General features: G+C 41.1%; 1 long non-coding RNA gene across 2 annotated transcripts in view; it reads left to right on the forward strand.

The window, feature by feature from the left end:
- The window catches only part of LOC140608761 (uncharacterized), a 56,294-nt gene that overhangs the window by 31,908 nt on the left and 2,223 nt on the right, over nt 1-22,163 (forward strand). Inside the window, exons 2-3 of one of the 2 annotated variants that reach the window (XR_012010740.1) lie at nt 15,283-15,351; nt 20,858-20,929. This is a non-coding gene — a long non-coding RNA (uncharacterized lncRNA). Of the gene's footprint in view, nt 1-15,282; nt 15,388-20,857; nt 20,930-22,163 lie in introns of both variants that reach the window. The other variant, XR_012010739.1, reaches the window with a different exon arrangement.

Genomic DNA, 22,163 nt, shown 5'->3' on the forward strand with positions numbered 1-22,163 from the left:
TAAGGAATACTTCTATCTTGGGCTGTGTTATTTATTTGGGAAAAGTCTTGTCCTTTCCAACTTGGGCCCAGCAGAATGGCTCCCGCAAAGAAGGGTGGCGAGAAGAAGAAGGGCCATTCTGCCATCAACGAGGTAGTGACCAGAGAATACACCATCAACATTCACAAACATATCCATGGAGTGGATTTCAAGAAGCCTGCCCCTCAGGCACTCCAAGAGATCTGGAACTTTGCCTTGAAAGAGATGGGAACTCCAGATGTGCGCATTGACACCAGGCTCAACAAAGCTGTCTGGGCCAAAGGAATAAAGAATGTGTGCGGTTGTCCAGAAAACATAACGAGGATGAAGATTCACCAAACAAGCTGTACACGCTGGTTACCTACGTACCTGTCACCACTTTCAAAAATCTATAGACTGTTAATGTGGATGAGAACTAATCACTGATTGTCAAATAAAGATATAAAACTGAAAAAAAAGTCTTACATTATATTTCATAATAATAGACTCCCTTTATCATCTGAGAAATCACAAGGTAAAAAAATTAACTTACAAAAATTTCAGATTATAATGCTCTAGTGTTCCTTGAACAGCAAAACAAAATTCCTTTCTCAAGGCACTCATCCTCCACCCAGGCCTTTCAGTATTTCCATAGCTGAAGTCCACAGAACATGAGTTCAAAATTCAAAATTACAAAACACATGAAGAAATAGACTATTATGAGCTTGCAGAAACAATAAACATCAGAATTTTACCTACAAGGATTTCAGATAGGAATTATTGGATATGAAATATAAAATAAAAGTATTTAAATTATTTAAATAAAGGAAAGAGGGAATAAAAACATGAAGAATAAGATGCTTTTACAGAAGAACAGATAGATTTGAAAAAGAAACAACTTGTAGAAATAAGAACATCATTATTGAAATTAAAATTAAATGTTCAGATTAAGCAGCAAATAAGATACTGCTAAAGACGGAATTTGTAAACTAGAAGATAAATCTGAAGAAATTATTCAGATGGCAGCACAGTGAGACAAATGTGGAGAGTTTAAAAGAAACAGAAAATGTACAGAAGTAACTATGTCCAATAGGAGTTCCGGGGGAAAGAACAGAGAGAGGAGATAATACATGCATAGATAATGGCAGGAAATAGTATAGAATTTATGTAACAAATCTATAGGTTTAGGAATAACAGTGAATCCTAAGCATAATTAGTAAAAATAAACTGATATCCAAACCTATTGTAATGAATCTATGAAAACAAAGAAAAGATCATTTATCTTGTCAGAGATAAAAGACAAATTACATACAGAGAAATGTCCGTTACCGATGGCATGACAGCAGACTTCTTAGTCGCAACACCACAGCTGGAAAGCAGTGGAATGTTGAATGGAATGCTGGGAGAAAGTAACTGTCCAGGAGGGAGGATTGCATCCTCAATCAAACTGTCTTCCAAGGAAGAGGTAAAACAAAGACAGTTTTAGACACACAAACACTGGGAGTTTGCCATTGACAGATTTCACTAAAAGGGAACCTTTGGTTCTTTTTCACAAAAAGGATGTCCTTTAGGAAGAGAAAACTGATCCCAAAGGAAAGATCTCAGATATAAAAAGGAATAGTGAACAAGAAAATTGATTTAAAAAGGTGATAAGTCTAGAGGCCCCTGGGTGGCTCAGTGGTTGAATGTCTGCCTTCGGCTCAGGGTGTGACCCTGGGGTCCCAGGATCAAGTCCCACGTGGGGCTCCCTGTAGAGAGCCTGCGTCTCCCTCTGCCTGTGTCTCTGCCTCTCTCCTTGTCTCTCATGAATAAAAAAGTGATAAATCTAAATAAACTTTCATGTATAAAATTAATATTTGAAATATGCCCTTATTATATAGATAGTATTACCTATGTTGTGCTATATATAATATTACATGTAATATATTATACATAATAATATTATTATATAGATAATAAAAAGAGCCAAAATATTTAGACAGAAATCCTCTCTAAACTGGGATGGAAGTGATTAGAGTTGAAGGGAATGTAGAATTTCCCCAACGTATTTAAGCACGGATCTGTAATTTGCAAGCATCTTGTGGGTTTATGTTGCCAGGAAATGTACTTTGTGTTTGCCTTGGCATAGCTGGCTCAACAGAAGCAATCTTGTTCACATCTTGGGTCCTGGCGTGGGGCTAGACAAGGCTGCTGTTAGGAAGCTTCGCAGCAAGTGTGTTCACAGTGGGCGGCAGTTGGGGTGCCAGATAAAATACAGGACACCCAGTTAAATTTGAATTTCAAATAAATAGCAAATAAAAATTAATCATTGTTTATCTGAAATTCAGATTTTTTTAAAAAAGATATTATTTATTTATTCATAAGAGGCACAGAGAGAGAGGCAGAGACATAAGCAGAGGGAGAAGCAAGCTCCCTGCTTACCACTGAGCCACTCAGGTGTCCCTGAAATTAAAATTTAACTGGGTATCCTGTATTTCCTTTTAATGAATACAGCACCTGTTGGAAGATGAAGAAATCGGGCAAGAGCATGGGCCAAGAAGTGATGGAGGGGAGGACACAGTTCTCAGGGTTCCTCAGGGTACATGTACTTCTGAGTTATGAAAGCACCAAAGCAGAAGTTGATTATGTTAGCAGACTCCCAGCTGGTCTCCCCAGATAAGCAGATTGTGCTGTGAACTGTCATTTCGGATCAACTGGGGATTTTCGTGTTTGCCACCTAAGAAGGGGAGATGGGATGGGCTGAAGAGTGAACAAAGAACAAAGGAAAGAGCAATCATGACTCCACGCTCCACTCCCAGAGAACTTCCATTACATGACCCAGGCAAAGGGCTAGCTCTGAAGCAGATCCAAATGTTATACATGGGAATAGGCCAGTTGTTATCTTCCAGAAGCTCTTTCCATGAACAATACCTCTGAAACCATGGTGAACTATAGTAGTAAATGCTTGTTAGTATTTACATGGGCCAGATTCTGAACAAAGTACATTTTTAAAAAGATTTTATTTATTTATTTGAGAGAGAGAGAGAGAGAGAGAGAGAGTGCGCACAAGCTGGGGAGAGGGAGAAACAGGTTCCCCACCAAGTGGGGAGCCTGATGTGAGTCTGGATCCCAGGACTCTGGGATCATGACCAGAGGCGAGGGCAGCCGCTTAACTGACTGAGCCACCCAGGTGCCCCTGAACAAAGCATTTAATAACTCTTAATATTTATGGCACTCCCATGTGGTGGGTGCTATTTTATTCTTAAGCCTAATTCACAGATGAGGGCACTGAGCTTAGAGGCAAGCATCTTCCCTAAATCACACCAGGTAGCAGGGTCTGGATTTAAATCTCGGCTACGGGCTCCAGAGTTATGCTCTTAACTACTAGCTATACTGTCTATCAGTGTAAGAAATGGCCTGTCCTGGAAGCTGGACAGGATGTTGATAAGAGGGTGGCATAAGCAGGAGCTAAACTCGAGGGTCCTGTCTGGCTCCATCCCCTCCTTGCTGTGTTTCTGCACACCTACTGGTACCTTCTGTAACAGGGTGCTAGTGTTGCTTTGAGAAACTATCCTACTGGAAATAGTGTTCTTGGATGGTGCTAAGTTGCAGTCATATGAACTGAATAGAACCTCTTACAACGGATTTGAATCTTGAGAGAAGGATCATCTGATCTCAAGATGGTGGAAGCTAACACATCTAAGGTGGTTTCCTGAAGAATTTCTGTATCCTCAATCCTTATGGGCACCCTTGTTTCTGTCTCTTCTGAAGCCACTGCTTTTCCTTGGATTCTGTGACCCACTCCATGTGTTTTCAAATATTTCTTTTCTTTTTTTTTAATGTTACTTTTTTTTTTTTTAGATTTTATTTTTTTATTCATGAGAGACAGAGAGAGAGAGAGAGGCAGAGACACAGGCAGAGGGAGAAGCAGGCTCCATGCAGGGAGCCTGATGTGGGACTCGATCCCAGGTCTCCAGGATCACACCCTGGGCTGAAGGTGGTGCTAAACCGCCAAGCCACCCAGGCTGCCCTAAATATTTATTTTCTTAATCACAGTTGGTTTCTATTGCTTGTAAATAAACAACTAGAACAAGTGCCATACAAAAAGAAGTGATGATGATGATTATACATTGGTGTGAGCCACTTCATTTTTTTTCCTTGTCTTACACATTACAGGATATGATAAGAGCTTCTTCCAGAGTCAAGACTTGGGTGAGTCGAGGACTTTTGCCCAGAGGGCTAAGTTTCAGGAGATGCTCACTCTCAGATTCATGCAAGTGCAGGGCAGACACCTGGGCAAAGTTTTCCCCTTAAGGCCTGAGGGTAGCATTTACTTCTGCATTAAGTGAACCAATCTCATAACGCAGGCACCATAGATGAACAACAAAAACTTTTGAAACCTTCCATGATTTGTCCTCACCTCTAGTTTGTTCAGAGACTGTTCTTTGGAGAGGGAGGAGCAAACACTATTCCAGAGAGATTTCTGATTTGAGAGTCTTAGGAATTTCTTTTTAAAGCTGAGTATATCCATTGAAACTATCCCTCAGGAGATTGGTTCTTAACTCTGGCTGCCCATTGGAATCATCCAATCTTATGAAACCTCCAATGATTTGGTTCTACCATCCAGAAAATTTAATTCATTTGGTTTGGGGAGGGTCCAGTGAATCAGCTTTTCAGGTGATTCTAATGTGCAGTTGGAACTACTGCTCTGAGTGTATTATAGCTTAAGGATCTACTGGAAATACTGACCCAGTCCCATGACAGAGCCATAGGGATGAGAGCAGCTGAAGAGTCTATTTCCATACATAGAATTAAAAATCTAGTTCTTCTCTTACTTGCTGTATGACTTGGGCAAATTAATTCATTTTCTTATCTGTAAAATAAGTATCATGTTGGTAGCAAATCTGATGGTATTGTGGCAAATAAGTGAGGTAACATATGTAAAGCTGTGAGAACAGTGACCTATATGTAGTTAGTGCTCAAAAATGTTAGCCATCAATTTCGTCATGGTCACCCCTATGATTGAGCTTAGACCACTCCCTGAAAAGACATCGAGCTTCTTGCGTATTTCTGGCCACTTGGGAAAGTAGAGTGTTCCTTCAGACAGGTGCCTTGGAGATGTGCAGGGTTATGTGGCTGCAGACCCTGAGAACGAGCGTGCATCATTTCCTGGAACTCACTTCTCCTGGGGTAGTTGTCCAGAAGCAAAACTGCTTCTTGACCTGAGTCAGGAGACCAGCCACCCAGTTCCACATAGTGGGACAGGAAGTACAGGCCAGCGAGGATATTCTTGCTTCAGTCTAGCTCCCTCTGGGCTGTGGAGCCAGCTTTTCTCCTCCTATTTTGTGTTCTTAATTTAGATATCTAAGGCCAGGCCTTGAAACCCTGTAGACTATCAGTGCAAACCTGCTTCTCTAATCTCCGTCTGAAATTTTGAGCAGGGGAAAGGTGATGAGGAAGTCACAAAAATTCATGGAGTGCCAGGCCTACACCTGCTTATCACTGGGATGAGTGGAATAATCATTGCAGTTGTAATAGCTGACATTTATCGAGCACATGCTATATTCCAGGCATTGCACATTTCCCCCCCTTTAATCTCATTCAATCCTCCGTGACACCCTATGAATTGAAAACTATCATTGTTTCCATTTCAAATATGAAGAATCGAAGTCTCAGGACCTCATCCAAATCCACACAGCGAATAAGCAGGAGAGCTGGGATGGGAACTCAGGAAGCTTTATTCTAGAACTCAGGCTGTTAACCACGGTGCCCTGTCAGCTTCTAGCCCTAAGGCATGTGCTGCGTCCATTCTCCCTTAGGGAATGCAGCACCCACTGGCATGCTGGATTTGTGGTCAGGATGTGAACAAGGAAAAACAGACCTGAAGGATTCTTTGCTATTTAAATGAAAGCACCATGCCTTGGGCTAGGTGATGGTGGCTGGAGAGAGAGCAAGGAAGCACAGAGATAGAGAGGACCAAGTTTAACATGGTCCCCGTTTGGAGAAAATTATCTCATTTGAAAACACTTAGCTAGATAATTAGTTCTTGTACGCATCCCCAAAAGCCCCACTCATCAAACACTTTGGAGAAGCACTGCTGCTAGCTCAGCATTGGGTGTGCTGGATTCTAATGGGGAATTGGATTCCTGGGTTTGAACTCCCACCTTGCTGCCTTTGCTGAGCGGCTTTGGGGAAGTTGCACAACCTCTTCATGCCTCAGTTGCCTCACCAATAAAAACCGAAGAAATGTTAATAGTACCCCCTTCAGGTTGATGTGAGGATTTAATAAGTGAATACATGCAAATAGCTCAGAATAGTGACCTGCTTACTGTAAGTGTTTGATGATTTTAAGCTGTGATCGTTTTATATTTTTGCCACAGAAGCTACATGGTGAATAAGACAGTGCCTGACCTCCAGAAGTTCAGTCTAGCCCTGGAGGAAAATTAATAACTGTAATGTGTGTGGTTTGCAGAGAGGGATGACAGGGTGTGGCGGGAGCCTGCAGCGGGCACATCTAGCCCATTCTAGGTGTGTGTGTGGTGGAGGCGGTCAGCATAGGCTTTCTAGAGGCATGGATATCGGGGATGAGAGGCTTGCAGGATGGAAAGTTAGAGGGAGGCGCAGCGATCCAGGCAGGGGGAAGAGCAGGAACTGAGAGAAAGCATTTCACCTCTGTAGGATTGCCAAATTTAGCACTAAAAATACAGAATGCCCCATTTAATTTGAATTTCAGATAAACAATGAAGAACCCTTTAGAATAAGTATGTGCCATGAAATATTTTTAGCATAAGTATGTCTCAAATATGGTATAATAAGAAAAATCATGCGTTGCTCATCTAAAATTCAAATTTAGCTGGGCAATCTGTATTTCAACTGTTAGCTATATCCATCCACATGTAAGGAGGTGAAGGTGTTTCCGTGTAGCTGGTGCTGGCGGAGGGAAGGAAGGGTGGGTAAGGCTGGGAGGCAGGTAGGAACCGGATCGTGAAAGATCTTGTAGCCAGGGCACAGGAGGGCAGGAGCACCGGGCCCTGGGGTCCCAGACAGACAGACAGACCAGGTTCAGCCGCTCTCTGCTGACAAAATCCAAGATGGAGAAATGAATGGTGGTGAAACAAGAAAGGAATTAATTTCAGTGAGGCCAACTTGGACAGACAGCGCACTAGCATATTAGATGGTCTCCAATGTGCTGAAAATATTTCCAGTTTTGTATAAGGAAACTGTGGGACAAAGTTCTTGGATACATGCAGGCGGGCATAAAGGTCTGGTCAATCATTGTATTGGAGTCAATCAGGCTGAGGCTTGCTGGCTCAGGGCTGTCCTTACTGCTTGAGAGGGTACTTTCCATTCCCCTTAAGAGATGCTTTGCCTAGAGGGTCTTTTGCCCAAGTTCAGAGATAAACTAGAAAGAAGAACTTAATCACTTAGAAAGCACAGACTGAGGTCAAAATGGAAGTAGTTGAAGTCCTCTTTTAATCTCAGGCCATGTCAGGGATTTGGATTTTATCCTGAAATTGATGATGAGACTTTGGCGAGCATACACCACCAGTAGGTGAAACCACAACACAGCAGTGCTAACCATGTCATCAGGCACGAGGAGAGGAGTATTAGCTTCTATGGCTGCATAAAAAATTACCCTACAGTTAGCATCTTAACCATAAACATTCATTACCCCCTAGTTCCTGTGGGTCAAGAATTTGGAAGTGACTTAGGTGATTTGGGCCCAGGGTTCCTGATGAGGCTGTAGTCAAATGGCCACCAGGGTTGCATCATCTGAAGGTTTTATTAGGGCTAGAGGATTTGCTTTCCAAGGTGGCTCACTCCCATGGCTAAACCACTACCGGCTGTTGGCAGGAGAGCTCAGTTCCTTGAAACCAGGACCCTCTCTGGGACTACTCGAGCCTCTCACAGCATGGCAGCTGGCTCAGTGATCCAAGACACAGCAAGGTGGAAGCCACATGTCTTTTGTGACCTTAACTGTGCAAGTCACACACCCATCATTCCCACAATATCCTAGTGGGCACGCAGATCAGCCCTGCTGGGTGCCAGAGGATACTAAGGATGTAGATACAAAGCAGGCAGGGACCACTGGGACCACCCTGGAGGCTGGCTACCATGAGTGGGCATCCATGATGCTTATGGCTTTGAGGTGGCAGAGAATGATAGAAGCATGTAATCAGGAAGAAGGGCTTGGCGGAGCAGGGATATGGGACAGGAGGGGAGACAAAGAAAAGAGAAAGGAAGGAAGGAGTGTTGGAGCAGTTTGCAGCCCACTCACAGCAGAGCATACCCAAAGCCATCACAAGAGAAAGTCCCCAAAATCCCAATTTTCTGTGCTCGAGATTGAGTTGGCACCCGGGTGGCTCAGTTGGTTGAGCACCTGCCTTTGGCCCAGGTCATGATCCCAAGGTCCTGGGATGGAGCCCTGCATCGGGCTCCCTGCTCAGTGAGGAGCCTGTCTCTCCCTCTCCCTCTGCTGCTCCCCTGCTTGTGTTCTCCTTCTCTCTGTCAAATAAATAAATAAAATCCTTAAAAAAGAATTGAGTTCCCAGTGTGAAATAGGAAGTTAGCATGCTTAAGGAGAAAAAAGTGGTAATTAGTTAAGGGAACATAATTACGTGTGGTTTTAGTATTAATGGATAGGGAGAAACCATAATCTACCGACCTATCTGTATTTGTATATGTTAAGTGTATAGCTCTTTCTAAACATATATATATGTAATTTAAATATATAAATATATTTATTTGCATATTAAATATATTTATAAATAAATATTTATATAATTTATAAATACATAAAAATCACACATACACTTATAAATAAAATTATATGTGCGTATTTAGAAGGAGCCATAAACTTATTAACAGATATTTTAACAGTTTTCCTTTAGGAAGAAAAGTCCTGATAGAAACAAATCTGTAGGAAGAGTGCCCTCTGCTGCCACTTGCACAAAATAGATTTTCTGTCTGTCTATACCAAGAAAAACACTTTAAAAAGGCTCTTAGACTATCTGGCTGCTGTCTATAACAAAAAATAAACAAAATTTAAAAAATAAATACAAACAAAATAAAACTATAGCTTATATAGTTGAAAAGTGATAACACATTTGCCTCTTCAAGTAACTTTAATATTTCTTTTTCTGTGTTGTAGAAAGCCATGTTGCTACATCTTTAAATTTGACTTTATTTTTTCAGTCATTAACTGTAATGTAAATAAAATTGAGGAATGGAGACATGATATAGTGAGGCAATATGCAATCAGGAGCATTTCTTCCAGGGACACTGGGGTGGCTCACTCGTTGAGCGTCTGGCTTCGGCTCAGGGTCCTGGGATCAAGTTTTGCATCAGGCTCCCTGCAAGGAGCCTGCTTCTCCCTCTGTGTATGTCTCCGCATCTCTCTCTCTCTCTCTGTGTCTCTCATGAGTGGATAAATAAAACCTTTTTTTTTTTTTTTTTTTTTAAAGTAGCACTTCTTCCAAACTCTTAACTAAATAAAGTCAATCTCCCTTTGGGTGCACAGATCCATAGGTCAGGGGCCATGATGACCTGGTCAAGAACAACTCCTTGCAGTGGCAGGAGGAAATGGCTTTATTTGTTCCAGGGCACCATTCTGTCCCATTCTCAACTTTACCAGGATTTCCCTTGAGCTCTTCTCATTAGACCTGAATAGAAGGTAACAGGAATCCTCCCTCTCCTGGAAATCTTTCCTGAAGGCATCTCAGGAATCCCCTTTCTCATCACTCTGGCCTCTTTTTATACCCTTCATCTGTCCGAGGTGGTGAAAAGCCTGGGAATTGGTGCAGACCATTTCTTGTCCATATGGAATGGTCTCTCAATCATTCCAATTATGCGCCCGGAAAATGTTCTACAGTATGTCCTCAAGGTCCTTCAATGACAGTACAGATCATCCTATTTATTTTCCTTAACTGCTATATTTAGGTCCCTAGGAAGGCTTTCCACAGTTTATCCAGTCATTATCCTGGTGATGGATATTATTGTACTTCTAAGTATTGTGCTGCTGCACATGATTGGAAATCAAATATTCATACATACCTCCTTGTGCACATGTACAGGTGTTCCTCTGGGCTAAAAAAGGGTGGGTGGGATTATTGGGTCATAAGCTACATGCTTGAAAATGTTGAAATGGTCCTGTCAAATCCTATGTAATGTGGCTGTTCCACCTCTCCTTCCGCCCCACTAGCAATGTTTTAGGGCACTCGTTTACCCACTTTCACCAAAGTATTCTTCTGCCTCCCAGTGTAATAATGCACCTGGTTGTTGTGGATTCGTACTAATACCCATCATCCACCTGGCTTAATGAGTTCCTTCACCTGTCTACGGTCAACCGACACTCAGCCTTCCATCACTCCTCATCTTAGCACATCTTCCAGCACAGCAGAAATGGGAAAGCTTTTCAAGCAAACTACAGTTTGGAGTGCCCGGGTGGCTCAGTTGGTTAAGGCATCTGACTCTTGATTTCGGCTCAGGTCATGATCTCGAGGTCATGAGATCAAACCCTTCGTCAGTGGGGAGACTGACTTGAGCATTCTCTCTCTCCTCTCCCCCTGCTCCCTCTCTCTCTCTCTCAAATAAATGAATAAATTTTTAACAAAAAACGCCCTGCATTTTTACACTTCCCTTTGGATTAAGTGCTGGGTGCAAATTAGGTCCTGCCAATGAGATGCATTCATCGGAAATTTAAAGGTGGAAATGAGGTTGAGGGGCCTGCCTGTTGCTTTTGGGGGCTGTTGGTGATGTCACATGTGGTAATAGAATGCAGTGTTTTCTTCCTTCCAGAAGTGGTCCAGTGTCCGATCTCCAGATTTGTGGACAGTGAGAGTACCAGTGACTTCTGGATCCCCGCTACTTAATTCTGGATCTTATCCACACTGACATTTTCTTGGACCCAATAGTTCCAGTGGTAACCTTGATTTTCCACCTTCCTGGTTGGGACACACACAAAAGCTTCCCTGGTGCGTCAGTTCCACATTGTTCTGGGCATCATTCTTGGAGATCTAGCCCACAGTGCAGTCCTCCAGTCCTTCGCCAGTTCCGAAGCACCCGATTCCTTGTATTAATTCATGTTCTGCATAAAATCCCTAGGGTGGTCTCTAGTTCTTGCAGTTGGATTGTGATGGAGACGTGCTTGCTACACGGCATCTGATTTTACTTCTCAGGTACAAGCAATGGCCCTGGTAGCCATAATCGACGGTCTCACTTTCCTTGTTGGTAGGCCAGGTAGTGAAATTCTTCGGATTTAGTACAATGGATTCCACAAAAAGTACTGAGCTGAGCTTAAGCTAGTAGACTAACAGGTCATGTGCCTAAAAAGAGCCCCAGACTCTTCTATGTCCTGTGTTCTGCTCTAGGCTCTGCCCCTTACCAGCTAAACAACCTTCATTAAATCTCTTACGGCTTTTGGGACCAAGCATCCTGGACTCTAAAATAAGGTCTGCAGGCAGCTTTTAAGGCCATTTTAGCTCAATGACTCTACTGTTCTATGAAATCATTATATAAACCTAAGGAACGAAATGGTTATCTGTTATCTGTCGAATAACCTCACAGCTGACAAAGTATTAGAAGTCTTGCAAATGACACATTCCCCCCTCTTCCCCCTCGTTCCGCTTGTCAGTCTTAGGCACTAAACCTTCTCTTTCTGTGTGCTTTCTTTTGTTTCATCTTCCATTAATAGTAAATTGACATAAAATGGCAGTCCCAGAGCATTAGAGGCGTTGCTATGGAAACAGCCTTGATTCATTGAAGTAAACATGAAGCTGTTGATGCTCTTCCCTGAGGTGCTGGTAAAAAGGAAAACAAAATAAATGTTATAATAAAAATGACATTTTGCCTTTAGAGGAAGTGGACCACACTCTGAAGGCTTGATCCCAGGGTGTGTATAGCACGTTATTGCAAAGATTCAGGTGCATCCCAGGGCTAACGGCGCTTCCTGGTTCAGCAGCTCACATGATGGAGCAAGACTGATGGGCGGGTGCTGGTCCTGTCCCCCTGCATCCCAGTCAGAGGAATCTCAGAACTCATTGTGAATAGGGACGGCTCAGTGGTTCATTGATTGAGCGTCTGCCCTTGGCTCAGGGCTTGATCCCAGAGACCTGGGATCGAGTCCTGCATCGGGCCTCCTGCATGGAGCCTGAGCCTGCTTCTCCCTCTGCCTGTGTCTCTGCCTCTCTCTCATGAACAAATAAAATCTTTTTTTTTTAACTTTTTTATTTATGATAGTCAGAGAGAGAGAGAGAGAGAGAGAGGCAGAGACACAGGCAGAGGGAGAAGCAGGCTCCATGCACCCGGAGTCCGACGTGGGATTCGATCCAGGGTCTCCCGGATCGCGCCCTGGGCCAAAGGCAGGCGCCAAACCGCTGCGCCACCCAGGGATCCCACAAATAAAATCTTTTAAAAAAACTCATTATATCATTTATATCATTGTGAATGATATAAAATAAAAATTCCTCCACTTCAGACTCAGTGGTTGTGGCTCAAACTTGTATTTTGGAGGGGGTTGCCAATGAAATTTTTTCTCTTCCCTTCAAATCATTTCATTTACTTTCAGAAAGAAGATTTTTTTGTTGTTGTTGGCTTGCTTTCTTTATTTCTTTTCTTTTTCTCTCCTTTCTTTCCTTCCCTTTTCTCTCATTTTATTGAGGTTTATCATACAATAAAATTTACTCACTTAAAAAAAATTACTTTACGCATACTGTTTGATAAAGTTTGATGACTGTGCACAGTCATTCAAATTCCACTCAAATCAGGTGGAACAATTCCATCATTCTGAAAAGCTCCCTCCTGTCCCTTTGCAAAGTTCCCTCTACCCTGATTCCCGGCTCCAGACCACCATGAGCCTGCTTTCTCTCCCCACGGTTTTACCTTTAGTAGAATTTCACATAAATGGAATCATTCAGTGTGTTGTCTTTCGTGTTTGCCTTCTTTCATCTAAAATAGTACTTGTGATATTCATCCATGTGGTTGTATGTATTATTCCATTCCTTTCTCTTGATGTATAATATTCTATGATAGGTTTATACCGTAGTTTATTTACTCACTTACTAGCAGATGGAGATTTGGGTTGTTTTCAGTTTCTGGCTACTGTAAATAATGCTGCCAATACACGAATGCTGGGGTGTGTGGCAAGTGTACAAAGTTTCTTAACCTTACAAGAAATTGTCACACTGTTTTTGCAAAGTGGCTCTGTGATTTTGCATTCCCACCAGCAATGTAGGAGAGAGAGTTCCACATCCCTGAAAACAGAGTATATCATGTCTCAATTTCTGTACTTTTCTCATCTTGGACAATTATAAGTTTGTGGACCATAGTTTGAGCAGGACTGCTCCAAGCCGTTCACAGGAATAGGTCCATGATCCCAAATGTAATTTGAAAAACAATGAGGCACCCTGGTTATCCCTGACCAGAACAGCAGGATCTATGCAAAGCTCCCCCTGGGTTGAGAAAATGAAAATGATGCAAATCTAGTCCTACAGCTTTTTTTATGGGTTCTTTTAATGCCAACCCTGGGGCATACTTTGAATTTTCTTTCTTTTCTAAATAGTGGGAAATAAACATATCTATTTTTTAGGAAAAGATTTTATTTACTATTTGACAGAGAGAGAGAGAGAGAGAGAGAGAATGAAGCAAAAACAGGTGGGGCAGTAGGCAGAGGGAGAGAGAGAAGCAGGCTCCCTGCTCAACAGGGCTCTATCCTAAGTCCCTGGGATCATGACCTGAGCTGGAGGCAGACGCTTAACCGGCCGAGCCACTCAGGCGCCCCTGAAAATATCTATTTTTTAAAATGAATCCTAATCTAGCTTCAGCATGTTTTGTGGTCCCGGCAGCAAGGCCATAAGCATCATTTCTGGCCTCTTTACCAGGGTTAGGATTGACTTTGGCAGAGCCAGACTATCATGGGTGGGTGACCAGCCCAACTCTGGAACAAAGGCTAAATGGGGGTGGATGGAGTCATGGAGATGCAACTGGAGCCAGGACAGGAAAAAAAAAATGTAGTTGAACCCTAATTAGGAGTTAGGGAAGGATAGAACATTGCCCGAGGGAGTAGTTGAAGCAACTTTTCTAGCTCAGGTAAGTTTAACATTTGGTAGAAGGAAGAAGGAAACACAGAGATGATCCAAAATGTCAGGACAGCCTGCTGGCTATTTTGTTGCCTGCCCCTTCAGAAGGCAAATCTGAGTCACCGCACAGTCGGGTGGACTAGGTGCCACACAATTATATGTGTAGTTTTAAATCTGGACTCAAGAGCCCCAAAGGCAGATTGATTCAGCTGCTTATTTGTGACTGAAGGAGAGTATTAAAGTATTCAGAAATGCATTAAACACACTTATCTCTAATTACTTATAGAGGGTGGGGTTAGCCCAGAGTGGGGTCGTCTCACTAAATAATGCAGAAGAAATTCCATTAAAAGATTAATTCACTAAGGAAAGAGTGTGCTATTCCCAGAATAAAAGTAGCCATAAAATATGGGAGATCCTGCTGAGACAAAGCTGCCACTGCTGCTAATGGGTTATTTTTGGCAACGTATTTTGGAATAAGGTACAATTATTGAAGACACATAAAGAATTAGACCTGCATTAAAACAGAGCACATATTTTTTTTTTCACAAAATATAAAGTTTAGGGAAAGTTTATGGTGAAGAGTTTTTGGATGAAAGGAGGCTGTGGGAAATAAAATATATTATCCCTTTGAGTTGAAACTCTTCTCTTTTTTCTCTGTTGTAATTAGCCATACATGACAATGGCTGCAGGAATTAAAATGTACTTATCTTTGAAGTAAAAATACCAGGTTAAAAAAAATTCAAGCTCACAGATAGCGAGGCAAAGTACTATAAGATGCTTTACATATATTACATACATTACAAATTTATTATATAATCAGTGGGTTGGTAAGTCTGAAGTCCTCCTTTTAAGGGTTGATTCCAATGAAAGAAAGAATTTAAGTATGGAAATAATTACTAGACTCGGGTTAAGAAGGCTGCTAGGCAGTAAAATACCTGATTTATCACCCCCTCTCCCAAAAATACACACTGTTTGAAACAATTCGCAAAATCAGTTGTAAATTATAACACCTTGGGGATTAAACACATTGGTCAAACTCTCGGAATCACTCCAGGAGAAATTTTATTAACTAAGTGTTCAAAAGGCTCCTCCTATAAGATGCTATGTTCAGGATGCTATAAGAAAGTTTCCGTGTATCCCAAGGCTCCAGAGATATGGGGTCTTACAGGTGAGCAGCTGGTGGTTACTTCTTTCACCCCAGACCAACACTTCTCTCTCTGCTTGTACTCAGGCCTGCGGTTTGGTTTCAGTAATGCACCTGGAGGAGGACAAGCGTGAGCCGTGATTCACCAGCAGCCAGGTGAGGGAAGGGAATAGAGGTGCAAAACCAGGAAAGGTGAGTGGAATGGTAGCCGCCAGAGGTTTGCATTTCTATATACTACTTTTAGCAAGCAATGAACCACAAACTGCCTCAAATAATTATGGAAGAATGACCCTTCTACCTGGTTCAACACTTAAGTAGCAGATCTTAGTGGATGTCTTCATTTTGTATGGCAATAGTTAGTTAGCCATTTGGGAAAAAGAATAATTCAGATCCTCATACATCAAAAGAAATTCCAGATGAACTAAAGAATTAGATGTAAGTGATTAAGCTATAAAATTAAGAATTAAGTAACGGATTATCTGAGTTTGGGATGGGAAAGGACTTCTTAGCTACAAAAGTCAATGGAAAAATATCTAAAAAGTCAAGTTTGTAATAATTTGACCACATAGAATGCATATTACTCTGTATGCATATTTGACAACTAAGGCAAACAAAATAAAAATATAAAATTGAATATTTACAAAATTATTATAGAGGTGAACTAATTGTACTTGTTAACAAGAACCTCTCCCCCTAAATGAAATTAAAATGAACAAAGGATATGAAAAGGCAATTTATAAATTTAACATTTTATGAAAATAGCAAATAATATATTAAAGTGACCAGCCTCCCTAGGAACTAACCAGATCAAAATGAAAACAAGATCGTTTCTTTTAAATTATTAAATGGCAAAGAGTTGTTAAAAAGACAAGACACAAATGTAAGTCGGCAAAGATGCTCTAGTCATCAGAGCACTTTGGGATATTTGTCAAATTTTACTTTGCTTCAGTAAATTTTCTTTCATTTACTAATGAACTAGTCAGAAGTATAAGGATTTATATATCAAGATATTTATTCATTAATTTATCAAAAGTTTGAAATGACCCCAATGCTCCAAACTTAGACTAATCTTATGTAAATTATAGTGTAGCCAGAAAATATTCTCTTTTAGCTATTTATTTTTAATCTAATTATTAATTTAGTTTTCCAAAATGTTGGTAGTTAGTTGAAGTTGTAATTAGCAACATGAGGAATATTCAGAGAATAATGAGCTTTTTGAGGTGTAACAAATACTTTATTCTACTTCAAAATGAAAGTAGTTTATTTTTCTGATTAAAAAAAATATGAAATTATGAGGAGGCAGGGCAAGATGGCGGAAGAGTAGGGTCCCCAAGTCACCTGTCCCCACCAAATTACCTAGATAACTTTCCAATCATCCTGAAAAAAAAAAATAAAATTAAAATAAGAAACGGAAGCAACGCAGAAAACCCAAAGGAAGAAGCAAAAGGGAATAAAAAACCCACCAGCTGTCAGAGATAAAAGAGATGTTAAGTTAATGAATATCCTTCCATATTCAATATCCTCTGTGCATACATGTAGGCACACGCTCTCATGCATAGACTTACACAATATTATTTTCATGGAGAATTTGAGCATGCTCAAATTGAATTTATTTCTTATCATTTGAGATATTATAGACAGGTTTCCAAGTCAAAATTATAAACTCAGTCATCATCTGTAATGATTGCATACTATCCTATCGCATATTTGTTCCAAAATTTAGTTAACTGTTCTTTCATTGATGGATATATTTTTTTAAAGATTTATTTTTCTACTTTAGAGAGAGCGAGCAAGCACACACATGAAGGGGGAGGCCCAGAGGGCGAAGGAGGGACTCTCAAGCAGACTCTCTGCTGAGCGAGGAGCCCCACACAGGGCTTGGTCTCAGGAACTTGAGATCATGACCTAAGCCGAAATCAAGAGTCAGACACTCAACCAACTGAGCCACCCAGGCGCCCCTTTTGATGGATATTTTTATCAACTAGACAGGGCAAGGGCGAATGCAGCTGTGAGTTTGTTTTTAGGGGAGATCCTCTGTCCCCTTGGTTGTCTATTTTCTTACAGCACAAAGAATGCCTCCCATACAGTTAATAAGCTTTGGGAACATAGCCACAAAGCACTCTGGGTGACCCCCCAAACTGGGCAATGGTTTGTTTGACATCACCAACTGAAGGTTTCAGCAACCCTTGAAGAAACAGGTTTCCAGCTGCCAGAGGAATCCTTGTTCCTTCGAAGCTGAATTTGCCTGGCCCCAGTGAGCCCACTCTGGGCAATCTGAGTTCATAGGGTCACGGACCAGACAATCCTGTCCCTCCCCACAGGGACATTGTCCTGAAGATTCTGATTAAGAATCACTTCTAATTAAGATCTAGTTCTGGAAAAAATTAAAATTACCGAAAGGTCACTTCTGGGGCTGGAGGGCTGAACTTGCCTTTTTTTCTTTCTTTTAGGTCTGGAGTTACAGTTGCAAGGAATTCCATGGTCTGTCCCATCAGGCCTGACTCAGATTGGTTTGCAAATTACTTTCTGCAAAATTCCACTTTGCACATTGGAATCTTACCTCTAACTCTTACTTTTCCCATTGCGTTTCTGCTATTGGATCCTAGCTCTTCCCGCTTCCGACTAGAATGCCTAGCTAGGGAGTGTGTGGCATAATGCAGAAATGCGCAAAGGAAAACACGTGGACATTAAAAAACAAAACAAAACAAAACAAAAACCCAAAACTTCGTATGGCATCACACACAATTCCACATCCTTCAATTAATAGATTTGCAAGATATTGGGATGCCTGGGTGGCTCAGCGGTTGAGCATCTGCCTTCCACTCAGGGTGTGCTCCTGGAGTCCCGGGATCAAGTCCCTGCATGGAGCCTGCTTCTTCCTCTGCCTGTGTCTCTGCCTCTCTCTCTGTCTTTCATAAATAAAATAAAATAAAATAAAATAAGATTTGCAAGATATTTTTATGTAATTACTATTCTTATAAAACATTTAAGTGACACCAGAGTTATCTAAAACTAATCCCAGATATGACTTCCAATTTCACTCTGCTTAAGACAGTATGACTTCCCAAGGTCTACCATGTAAAGGATCGATCTCTTATCCTGCATGGTAAAAAGACTTTATAATCTGACCCAACTACCTCTCTCCCCTCATTCCCCACCATCCCTTATTATGTACACTATCAAAAAATGTTACCATATCATCATTTGGCTCATATTTTATCACTTTGTGGCTCAGCGGAAGTTTCTACCTTTGGCTAGAGTAGGGGCTTCTCAACCCTGGGCACCCATTAACATCACCTGGAGAACACTGACAACACCTTTTCACTTGCTTATATTTCAAATTTTAAAATTTTAAGTGATTTTAGATTTATAGAAGATTTATAAAGATAAAAGTTCCTATATGCCCATCACTAGCTCCACCTAGTGTTAACATCATATATTACCACACTACATTTATCAAAACTAAAAAATCAACGTTGGTTCATTCATAACTCAATACAGATTTCATTTGGATTTCACCTGTTTTCCGCTTACATCCTTCGTCTGATTAAAGATCCAAATTAGGGAACCACATAGTATTTACACGACATGTCTCCTTTGTCTCCTCCAATCTGTGAAAACTTCTTCTTCTTTCTTCTTCTTCTTCTCCTTCTTCTTCTCTTCTTCTTCTTCTTCTTCTTCTTCTTCTTCTTCTTCTTCTTCTTCTTCTTCTTCTTCTTCTTGCTTTTTCTTTTTGCTTTTTTGCTTTTTCTTCTTCTTGCTTCTTCTTTTTGCTTTTTTGGAACTTGACGCTTGTAAAGAGCACGAGTCAGGTATTTTGCAGAAAATTCTTCCAGTTTGTTTGATATTTTCTTATCATTAAACTGGGGTTCTGGGTTTGGGCGAAGACTATCACAGAGGTTGTATGCTCTTTTTGTTGCTTCATATCAGGGGACACATAATAGCAACATGATGATGTTGAACTTGGTCAAAGTGGTGTCTACCAGATTTCTCCACTGTACTGTGACTGTTTTTCTCTTTCTGTACATATTAGTCATGAGTTCAGCCTACACTCAGGGTAAGGGAATTAACCCTCAGTTTTTGGAGGGAAAAGTACATCAAAAATATGGCCATAAAACCATAAAACCACTAAAACCACCACAATAACTAATATTTTGAGGGATTACTTTAAAGCTATGCAAATATCCTATTTTTCTGTAAAGGTTTGCCCACTTGACTTTCACGTCCATCTATGTGTCATGCCTCCAGCAATTGTTACTCTGGTATTCTCCAGGTGATTTTCTATATCCCTCATTTCTTCTGTGTTTATTAATTGGACTTCTATGTAAGGAAGATTTTCCCCTTCACCCCATCTATTTAATTATTCAATTGCAAATGAATTTGAGGGTATTTATTTATGCCTGGGTTATAATCTAATCCTACCTTTATTTTGTAAATTATTCCAGCTTTGGCCACCGGGGGCTCCTTCAGGCTGGCCCCTTTGTACTTAAGGCAAGCTCCCCTCACCCTCCACCCCCATTTTTTTTTTTTTTTTAAACAACACTTTCTTATTCCAATGCTACAAATAGGCTCCAGGTTTATCTTGTATTTTCCCTGCTTCAGGCCTTAGAGTTCATCATTTCTCTGAGGATCCCTGTTTCCTTTTTTTTTTTTTTAAAGATTCTATTTATTTATTCACGAGAGACACACAGAGAGAGATAGAGACACAGGCAGAGGGAGAAACAGGCTCCTTGCAAGAAGCCTGATGTGGGACTCCATCCCAGATCCCGGGACCATATCCTGAGCAGAGGCTCAACCGCTGAGCCACCCAGGTGTCCAGAGCCCTGTTTCCTTTTATTTAGAATCTAAGGTCCTATGTTAGGTGTGTTCATTATTAGTGGGGTGTCATTGCTTCTAGGCCCTCTCAGTGGATAGAACTAGGAAATGGATGCATAATAACCCAGGAATACATATATACTTTTATTTCTATATGTTTCTGTCTGCAAATATATGAAAACAAACACAAATTCATACTAATACCTTCAACTCTAATCCAGCATCACAGGCTTCATTTTAGCCTTCCCTAGGGAACATTTTTAAATGTCCTTGTCTGGGCCCCAACACAAGTTAATTAAATAGAAAGCTCCAGGGAGTCCTGCCTCCACTGATATTAAAAAAATAAAAAAGAAATCTCCCCAGGTAATTTTAATGTTCTTTTTTTTTTAAAGATTTATTTATTTATTCATGAGAGACACAGACTGAGAGAGAGATAGAGACACAGGCAGAGGGAGAAGCAGTATCCTCCCAGGTAGCCCAATGCAGGACTCGATCCTGGATCCCGGGATCATGACCTGAGCCGAAGGCAGGTACCCAACCACTGAACCACACAGGCATCCCTAATGTTTCCTAATGAGGGTTGGGAACTACTGGTCTACAGTGGTTTTTCCCAGTTTATCCTTCTGACTAGGGTCTACTCAATCACCTAGTGCCTCTATTCAGCCTTCCAGCATCCCCAAGCTATAATCTCCTTCCTTCCCCAAGCTCACGTCATTGCTTTGTTCCAATATGTGGTCTAGGCCTTGCATCATTGACTATACTTACCTCTTTAGATAATGGTCTTATTCAACAATTAATGAGCCCCTCAATAGCAGCTGACAGTCTCATTATCTGCTTGTCTTCATAGCTGTCAGACTGAGAGAACAAATATTGGTCACCAGCCCTAGAAGGGAGACCTCCACTGGCAGCCCATGAACAGGTCAGCCTCACCCCTGGACCCTTCTCAGACACCAAATGGATTTAGGGAAAAGGGCTGGAGTATCTAGTGATTCTTCTGGGGAGGGAAAGGAATGAGAAGAAGCTCAAAATCAGGGATATGATTGCAAAGGACTCTATTAAGAGTAAGTCACACCCTCTGAATTTTCTGGCCAGTCTTGTATGACCTGGGAAGCTTGTGTTACAGAAGTAAAAACTATGCACATGCCTGAAAATTGGGAAGAGCACAGAGAAATATTAAGAGTCATTATATTAAGGAGAAAGAGCCAAACATGTATTCCTGTAGTTGTTACGGTTATAAAACTCTTTTGATGAAAAACATTATTTTGATTTTTTTTCTTGGTGAAAGTTTCAATATCTAGTCCCATGAAATGAATGTGTAACAAAACCCTTAGAAGTGGCATCAGTAACATCCGATTTTACCTCTAGCAGTCAAGAAAGGAGGAACATAGTGGGCAGGGAAAAGAATAATTTTAAAGTGAGTGATTGATGTATCTAAGTTATTCGTTTAAAAGGGATCAGTTACCAAGGGAAAAATAATTTAATAGAAAACCAGGAAAACGAAAGAGTCCACTATGAGTACTATTCAAAGTCTTGCCTATTTGGAAAATTGTGTAGTGTTACTCAAAGTACTTCTGAGTCCACAGTTGCCAGAACAAAAATCACAAATGAAATGGGGGAAAGAAGTGCATACATAGTACATTTCTAAAAACAGAGCAACATATTATGGATGACACTTGAGGTGGCTGGGTATTTGCAACATTGACAGCAGAGTTTTAATCGAGATTGACACGGACACTTCCCCTCACAGCCCAGGACTTCAGCACAGGAGCTACTAGATAAATATTTGTTGACTGACTGGCAGGGAATTTCTCTAGACTAGGGTGAAATTATAATGGGAGTTGAGTGAGGTGGGAGATTGTCTCGAGGATTCCTCCCATGCACTTTCTCCTCTTTTGGTCTTGCTCTCTCTACCTAATCCCTAGAGTTTGCATTGCTCCAGTGGAAAGCCATTTGACTTCATAAACAAAGGGGGTAATTGAAAATTTAAAGAGATCTTATAGGGGAAAGGAAATAACCAGAACGAAGGAACAGTCTGCAGTTGGCCATCAAGCATGGGTAAAGATTAGCAGGGGAGATGTTTCTTGGTCAGAGGTCTTTCCTTTAATCATGCCATGTTACATATGCCCACCATCACCGTCATCAACTTAGTATTC

The sequence above is a fragment of the Canis lupus genome, chromosome 18 (assembly GCF_048164855.1).
Source record: "Canis lupus baileyi chromosome 18, mCanLup2.hap1, whole genome shotgun sequence".
NCBI lineage: Eukaryota > Metazoa > Chordata > Mammalia > Carnivora > Canidae > Canis > Canis lupus.